At 36.5% G+C, this 8,469-nt stretch overlaps 1 long non-coding RNA gene across 1 annotated transcript; it reads left to right on the top strand.

Annotated features, from left to right (window-relative positions):
* The first annotated feature begins 1,151 nt into the window (after positions 1–1,151).
* Positions 1,152–7,288, top strand: LOC148057430 (uncharacterized). Its single transcript, XR_015706046.1, has 3 exons — positions 1,152–1,244; positions 4,699–4,758; positions 7,155–7,288. It is a non-coding gene; the product is annotated as an uncharacterized LOC148057430 (long non-coding RNA).
* Positions 7,289–8,469: the final 1,181 nt, after the last annotated feature.

Below are 8,469 nucleotides of genomic sequence, written 5' to 3'. Positions count from 1 at the left end.
TAATCTGTGGAACTCTGTCACGGGAGAACAAGAATTTATCAGGGTGATAAAATGGATTTGGTTTTATATGGTTGTCAAAATAAGTCTGATAGTGACCAATAATAACATAAGTTACAAGGAATATTGATCCTATTGTTTCATGAGTAATGTCGGTGCAAGGCAGTAGATGAGACAAAAATACGAAAGGCAGATTATGTCACAATGGGTTTCTTGCACCTTCCACTGAATTGTAATGTGGCTTTTTTTTTTTTTTTTTTCCAGAGACAGGTTATTGGACTGGATTATTCTTTATTCTCATTCAGTTGGGGCAAATGGTGTTCCTATCATTTTAATCAATTAAAAAAGATACTGATTTCCTGAATACAGGGCAAGACCATTGATTCAAAGACCACTGACTCACACAACACAACCTATGTATTCTCCCGGCAAAAAGGAAGACATATATATGGTAAACTTATTTTGTTTGTAGACATTTTATTATGATCTTCACCTCACCTGCATAATCCACTGAAAGTAAAACAAAATGCACCTAAAGCAAAACTGTAACTATGCAACCCTTCAAAATTATTGCAATGATCAAATCTGATACATGGCACTTAATGACCTATACAGGTTAATCAGGTTAACCCGTGCTACAGAACAGAAACATATAAATCTAAATACAAAATGAGCAGTTAAAATAAATAAATACCTGTAGCTACATTCATACCAAAGAAAAACATATTCATATATTTCTAAAAAGCTATTTTTGCAAAATGTCTGTCATTGTTTCAGTAGCTGTCATAGTTATTTTAAAGTAAGCTCCCTCCTAACAGGGGCTGCAAATGGCAGTGCAAATTAATGGTACAATCCTGCAAAATTCAAGATACGATTCCAGTTCTGAAAATACTTAAAAGCAAGCAAAAGTCTACATGTTACCTCTAGTACTTCTGTGAGACTTTCTGAAAACTCAGAATTAATCAGTGAAATAAGGTTTTGCAAGACGGAATGACCAGTATTTTTCCTAAATGAAACATTTCCTGCTGTTAATTTTATAGTCTTTTTGGCTCCAAGAAAGTTAATCTGGGCTCATGTTTTTATAATTATTGTGCTATTACTTATTTAATGGCCATTGGTTACTATTTTGCTTAGACTGAGAAAGGCATACTCTAGGAAATGTTATCAACAAGTTAATATTTAAATTGGGTTGGACTCAAGCACAAAACTACAGAAGAGTTGAACTTCACTCCAGATTTGGATCTCAGGTAAATTTTGCCTATCATTTTCCCACTTGCCAGAGCTATACTGTCTCTCCCATTCCTGCAGAGGTCCTGCATTTCTCCCTCTCCTTCTCCACAGCTTCAGCATGTTCTGACAGACAAATGCTGCATGCTCCCTTCAGAGATGGAGCTGGCACTGCTTGCTTTCAAAAGGACCTCTGCTGAGCTACTTAGTGACCTTAGTAAAAACACATTAACCACAGATGGCTTCCAGAATCGTGTGAAGCAGTACGGGGTAATGGTTTCAGTTGCATATTCAATAAGAGCACCCAGCTGACAGCAGAAAGTTCTAAGAACTGGTAATGTTCCAGGACCCAAGTTGGGGGAGTTCTGCCAAAAGCAATGGTTCCCAAGATTTTGGAGCAAGTGTTGCTTCTGGAGCGAGGCAGGAAGGACTGAGCTGCTACTGAGGACAAGAAGTCACTCTGGCCATGAAATTCAGTGGTATTGGACGAGTGATAGACTCGGGTACCGGGGTTCAGGAGGCTGGAGTGATTTTGTGAAGGGAGGCTTTGGGTGTGTGGGCTGAGTCAGGTCCTGGCATGGCATCACACCTTAAACATAGCAACTGTGGGTTGAAAGTACAGCTTAATCTTACTGCAGCTACCGCTAAGGAATAGGGAACTGTAGAGTAAATGTCATCAGCAAATGCAGCCCAGCCCTTTGCCTCACTAGTGAGACCTACTTCGTGTTGGGAAAACTCCTCTGGAGAACGTGAGGATTACCCAGTCTTGTTGTTTTGGAGAAAAGATATTGATATTAATCAACAAAATTTTCTTCAAACCAGCTGAATGATATATAACTGGGTACTGCTGATGTGTATTTGGAACAGAAGCTTATAAATGGCTGCTATAGCAATCTCTCAGATATTTCAATGATAGAATACCAGGTTGGAAGGGACCTCAAGGATCATCTGGTCCAACCTTTCTTGGCAAAAGCACGGTCTAGACAAGATGGCCCAGCACCCTGACCAGCCGAATCTTAAAAGTGTCCAATCTGAGCACCATCTTATCACTAAGAGTCTTTGTGTAAATTTTTCCATTTTTTTGAGATTAAGATCTCAAAAACTAAAGCACCAGAGAGATGAACTTTTGGACCTATCCATTTCACAGGGGCTTTCTGTCTCCTTAGGACCGAAAGAAAATTCAGAGAATCACAGAACAGTTGAGGCTGGAAGGGACCTCTGAAGATTGTCTAGTCCAACCGCCCCAGGGGCAACTAGAGCAGGTTGCTCAGGACCGTGTCCAGTTTAGTTTTGAATACCTCCAAGGATGGAGACTCCACAACTGCTCTGGGCAACCTGTTCCAATGTTTGATCACCGTAACAGTAAAAAATCTTTTCCTAAACAGAATTTGTTGTCTTACATTTTGTGCCCATTGCCTCTTGTCCTTTCACTGAACAACACTGAGAAGAGTCTGTGTCCACCTTCTCTGCTTCCTGCCTCATCAGGCATTTGTACACACTGCTAAGATCCCCCTTGAACCTTCTCTTCTCCAAGCTAAACAGTCTCAACCTTTCCTCATGACACATCCTACAATTGCTTAATCAACTTCATGACCCTGTGTTGGACTCACTTCCATATGTCCACGTTCTATTGTACTGAGAAGCCCAGAAATGGACCTAGCACTCAGATATGTGTCACCAGTGCTGAGAGGAAGAATCGTCTCCCTCAGTCTGCTGGCAACACTCTTCCTAATGCAGCCCAGTAGGCTGTTGGCCACCTTTGCCACAATGGCACACTGATGTCTTATGTTCAACTTGTCCACCAGGACCCCCCCAGTTCTTTTCTACTAAGTTGCTTTCCAGACAGATCATAGTATCATATAGGTATAGATCATAGGTATAGACCTATGAGTTCTTAAATCCTGTTGTGCCCTCATACGTATCCTTATTGATCATTAGTATTATGGTAGGATTAAAAAGAATTGGTTTGCTAATCCAAATATTTCCAATGTATTTTTATTTTTTTCTTTTAGTTCCTGAGCCTTCATTAGGTATGTTTACTAAATTTCACATATGTTTTACCTCATATAGCTGGGAAAAAATTCCCAAGTTTCTTAAGTATTTTGTGATCTCTAGGAAAGTAAAGTAGCTCAAAAATAAAGACATTCTTTCCTACTTCTATAAGGTCAAAATATTTTCCACAGGGTTTTTCAGCAAATGCTTAGCATAACGCAGTGCTTTTCTGTTCCTTCTTAGTATCCAGTACATAAAAGGCACAAGGTTCATCTGATCAGTACTAAATTGTTTTTTTAAAGATACACATACTGATCAATTAGTAACTGATTTTGGTGTTGTGTATATTTTTATTCAATACAGGTCTCAGCTATAATGATCAAAGATTCTTGTTTTACTAGTCAACCATTTAGAATTTACATGACTCTACTGTTTTCCATAATACGTTAAAATACAGTGCTCAATCTCACAGCCATAAGAAAGCATCCAGTAAATGACTTTTTTAGGTTAAAAACAGAATAACCTTGATCACACATTTTATACCAATACTGTCAGTGTCGTGCTTCTCAGATGCATGTTTATTGGACATATGAGTTATTTACATTGTTACTGGGAAACCACCCATGCTAGTTTGAAACAACCACTTAATGAACTGCTCTTGATGCCATGCTAATTAGGTGATCATTAGACTATTGTGATTACATTATGCTTACTACAGTAAATTATATGTAATAACTGTCACTACACTAGTATGATAGAATACTTCTACAGTACCTAATTTTCACTTTTAGGGCACAACCAGTGATTCTTGAACAAAGAAATTATAGACTTCTATGTATAAGGTAATTCAAAATACTACAAAGAGGGAAAAAAAATAGCAATTATGCTAATATACACATTCATGTATCAATACCCCACACCTTGATTACTCTGCACAGTTCCCATCTCAAAAAACAAAAAAAAGTATTGAACATGAAAAGGTATGGAAGAGGATGATGATAGCAGCTGGAGAAGAGACTTAATGGAACAGCACTCTGTTCAGAATAGGACATATCTTTCCAATCTGATTGAAACTTATGAAATACAAAAGCTGTAAGGGCAGTGAATAGAGATGGCCATTCATTATTTTCTGTAATCAAAAACTAACACACACCCGGTAAAACTGTCATATGGTAAGCTTAAGGCAAAGAAGCATTTCTTTTTAGAACAAAAAAAATCCCACAATGTAATTTAATTATGATATTCATTGCTAGTCACTGCTACAGAAACCAAGTATAAATTCATTAAAAACGGACTAGCAAAAAAAAATCAAGGAAATAATATTTAATCAAGGGCTATTAAAAATTATAATCAGGGTATAAGGGCTTGCTAGGGAAGACCCAAACAGGTTGATCCATGGAAACTAAGTAGTTAAAGCAGAGGGAGTATTATCTTATACATGTCCTGTCCTTATGTGCCTTCTCTAATCTTCACTACCAATAGGCAGGAACTTGTGCAAGACTGAATGGACTGTCTTGTGATTTTTATCCTTGTGGGAAAGAGGTAAGAGTCAGTCATAACTAATTATAGCAGTTCTCATCAAAATTTTGTCATTCTTGTATTTTATTATAAAGTCTTGTTTCATTATAAGGTCCTAGTATCATACCTGTTATATGGAGTTAAATTAAGTTTCCATGTAGGTCTCTGACTGCAAAAAATATAATTTTTCTTTTGATCATGAAAGTGTAAATTCTTGGTGATGCCAGTGATTTAGCTATTGACATGATTTTTCACTAGCAATATGTTTTCTTATAAGTGCATTCATAGGTGTGTGATTATCCAGCAGTGGGGTTGTGTATAGTCAGACTGGCCATATATTTAACGATTCAAAACAATGTAGCATCTAAAATTCACATATGCAGCTAAAGGCAGCAAAATAAACAAACAAATGTGATTGATAGAGAAATATTTTAAGGATGTAAAGTATAGACAGGACTATATGAAGTACTAGTTAAAAGCAAATTTGAGACTTTGGAAAGGAAATAGACTTTATAGAGCAGGTCACTATTTTTACTTTTAAAGATAAGGCAGAAAGAGACACAGAATAAAGAAATAAGTAGACTCAAGAGTAAAGAACAAGCAACAGCTTGATGACAACTACAAGAAACCAGTCAAGGATCAATATGAAACTTAAACATTTGTCTAAAGTCCAGCATCAGTCTCCTGCTGAGCGGTAAAGTCAAAAGAGGGCAATAGACTGATGAAGAAATACAAGAGAATGCTTACATGACTTGGTAGAGAATACTCAGAGACAGCCGTGACAGTGGTGTAGGAGTATTGTGGAAAGTTATTAACATATAGAGAAAAGGATAAGAATTATAAGCTAATCTAATAAAGAATAAAATTACAATAAAATCTTCTGGTTACAAAAAATATCCAATTATAAGACAATTAAGAGAGTACTTTAAAGAGGTCCTTCATAGTGAAGCAGACAAAAAAAAAAACAAAACCAAAACCAAAAATTGGCCTTTTTCTAGGCATCTGAGACATTTAGAAAACAGTAAAATTTGTAAATGTAAGTTTAAGTACAAGTACAAATTTCAAAAGGCAATCAAAATTCCCAGGAGCAAAGCATGAAGTGTTCATAATTGTCATGCTGAAATACTGAAAGTAAAAGGAAAAAACCTAATGCAATCCTGTCTAATTCATAAATTGATTGTGTTGGTCTGCAAATTTGAAAATATCCAAAGGAATAGAGAATGATAACTTGCTCAATTTAAAAAAAAAAAGAAAAAAAGAAAAAAAGAAAAAAAAAAACGTTTTGCAATGATTCCTAGCTCATAGGCTGTGAAATCCTGTTTTTGCTCTTGCAGTATAGTTTTACAGTTTAAACAGAGGAGAAATACAGTAGTTTTCTGGATCTGCTAAAAGCTGATCCTTTTAAAATTAAACACATTCCATTCATTGACTGCTTGGGAAAAAAAATTAAAATCTATAAAAGCTGCAAAAGTATTTTGATTAAGAAAGGTCACAGTAATACATTATGAGGTTGTAGGGAGATCAGTACTTGTTTGGTTCACTATCAATACCTAATTAAGCTAGGCACTTTGTTTTATGCCATTCTCCCCGAAGTAGCCATGCATGTGTCCTGTTCATTACCAATTTCACAGGTTTGGTAAGAAATAATGACTTACACCAGATTTTTTTTATAAGGCTAATGATCTTTGGTGCTATAGAAAAAGACAGAGGATACAGTATAACAGAAATCAGGACTTAAACATATTATTCTTCCACAGACCCTATTTAATCTTAACCTCATTTATTTTGTTAGACTAACAGAGTTTAGTAGGGAGAACTGGAAAACCTTTCAGGCACATGTGTTTCATTTACATCAGCTTTCAGGTCTGAATCAAAAGCTGTAGAATTCATATTAAATATAGATTGTCCTGATTTAAATGAGATATTTCCTTATGTTGTGCATAAGCAAGGTGTGGAACTCTGCTGAAGGATGCTGTGAATGCTGTATCTTTCCAAGGGTTCAAATAGCAACTTGAGAAGGTTGTGGGCTGGTGGGGGGAATCTGCTGGTGGCTATTAGGCTCAAAACCAACCTTCACTTCAGAAAGTTCCTGAACAATTGTTTTTCACAGCCGCAAATTACTGAAGGCTGAAAGGGGAGTCAGAGGAGGCATCATTAGACATTTTGTCCATTTTTATACACGTTCTTGCTGTGGCCTTATGGCCCAGCCAATCTGCTATTTTAAGTTGTTTTTAAGTGTAGCTACAAAAAAATATGTGAAAAGTTTCTTTTTCTCTGTGTTCAGATGACTTTTGTCCAGGTTGTTGCAGCTGTAATAGCAAAACTACTCAGCTTCCAGGTGTCTGCTGCCTGTCCTGTAGTTTTAAGCTTGTTTTTATATATGATGTTACCTAACTTGTTTTACCTTATTTTTTGCTTAGCTTTGTTCAACCATGTAGTTCTTCTGCTTCTAAAGGAATCACAGCAATAAGATGTACCAAACCTGAGTAACCATAGTATAACTAACTCTGGTGAAATCAGGATACATGAAACAATAACTGAGCAAATCCAAGGAATGAACCTTCAATGGCCTATTTCTCTTTGCAAGAACTTAGGACACTGACAACTTGCTGTAACAATCCACTGGAAGGGTGAGAGCTTAAAGGGCAAATACCGTTGATTTTATTATATTACTAATGACCTTTAATAGAATTAAGAAATTTGGATTATAAGTGGTAACGTTGTTGTAACTGGACTAAAAATAAGTGGTTGTTTTATTTGATTAGACTGTTACAGCATTAGACTAGCAGTGAGGTCCAGTCATGGATCTTCACATAAGGTGTGGTCTCTCTGTCACTCGTCGTGAACTTCTGTGTGTAATACTAAGCATCTACTACTGGCCACTGTTGGAGACAGGTTCTCAGGATGAATGGACCTCTGATCCCTCTCAGTGGGACCTTTATTAAGAAGAGGCTTTGGGAGAATTATCTCAATGGAGCGCTCAAACTATTCCCCTAGAACCATTTCAAAGTTTTCTCATCTTGGACAGAAGCAATCTGCACACATTGTAATGCTCCTGCTATTATAATTTGAGTTTCTGGAGTGTTTCAGAAATCTTGGAGGAGAGTAATTAAGACTGGTAATAGAAAACAGATATCTTTTCAACAAAAAAATCAAGGGATCAATTTAAATTCTCACCCACACTGTACTCTTATCCAAAACCCCAGCTGTATTAAAACAGTAGTTAAATTCAATACTAGATAAGCGTCATTGAAAAGTGAGCTGCAATGCCATTTGCGTTCCCTCTTTTACTTTTCCTAGAGAATTATCAGCAAATTAACTGGTGAATCAAAAAAACCCAGCCCTTATTCAGTGAAGGCGAACCCACCCAGAAGCTGAAAAAGATCTGCCTTCAAAACTGACGAGGTGACTTCTGGCCAATGAAGAAGAGACTATGTTGTCCAAGAAAATTTTAGATCAGGTATTCCTTTCATCCTTCTCCCCTCTGATTCTTATATAGAAATGGCATAAGCACAGTTACAACAAAACAGGAACAGTCTTTCTTCTGTAGAAAAGGCAGACATCCATAACAATGATAAAAAACCACAAAAAATATTAGTCTTAGCATCATGCCAGCAACTTTTATATGTGAAAAAGCAGTTAAAGGCAAAACAATTTAAATTACACAATTACTGCTAGAAACCATAATTTAAAAATAAGGTCATTCTTTTATTATTGTTGGGCCAATTCCTGAGG

Source organism: Nipponia nippon, unplaced genomic scaffold, assembly GCF_047370975.1.
Source record: "Nipponia nippon isolate SJK-2023a ecotype South Korea unplaced genomic scaffold, ASM4737097v1 scaffold_1, whole genome shotgun sequence".
Lineage (NCBI taxonomy): Eukaryota > Metazoa > Chordata > Aves > Pelecaniformes > Threskiornithidae > Nipponia > Nipponia nippon.
Note: the sequence above shows the minus strand (reverse complement) of the source record. Positions and strands in the feature narration are given on the sequence as shown.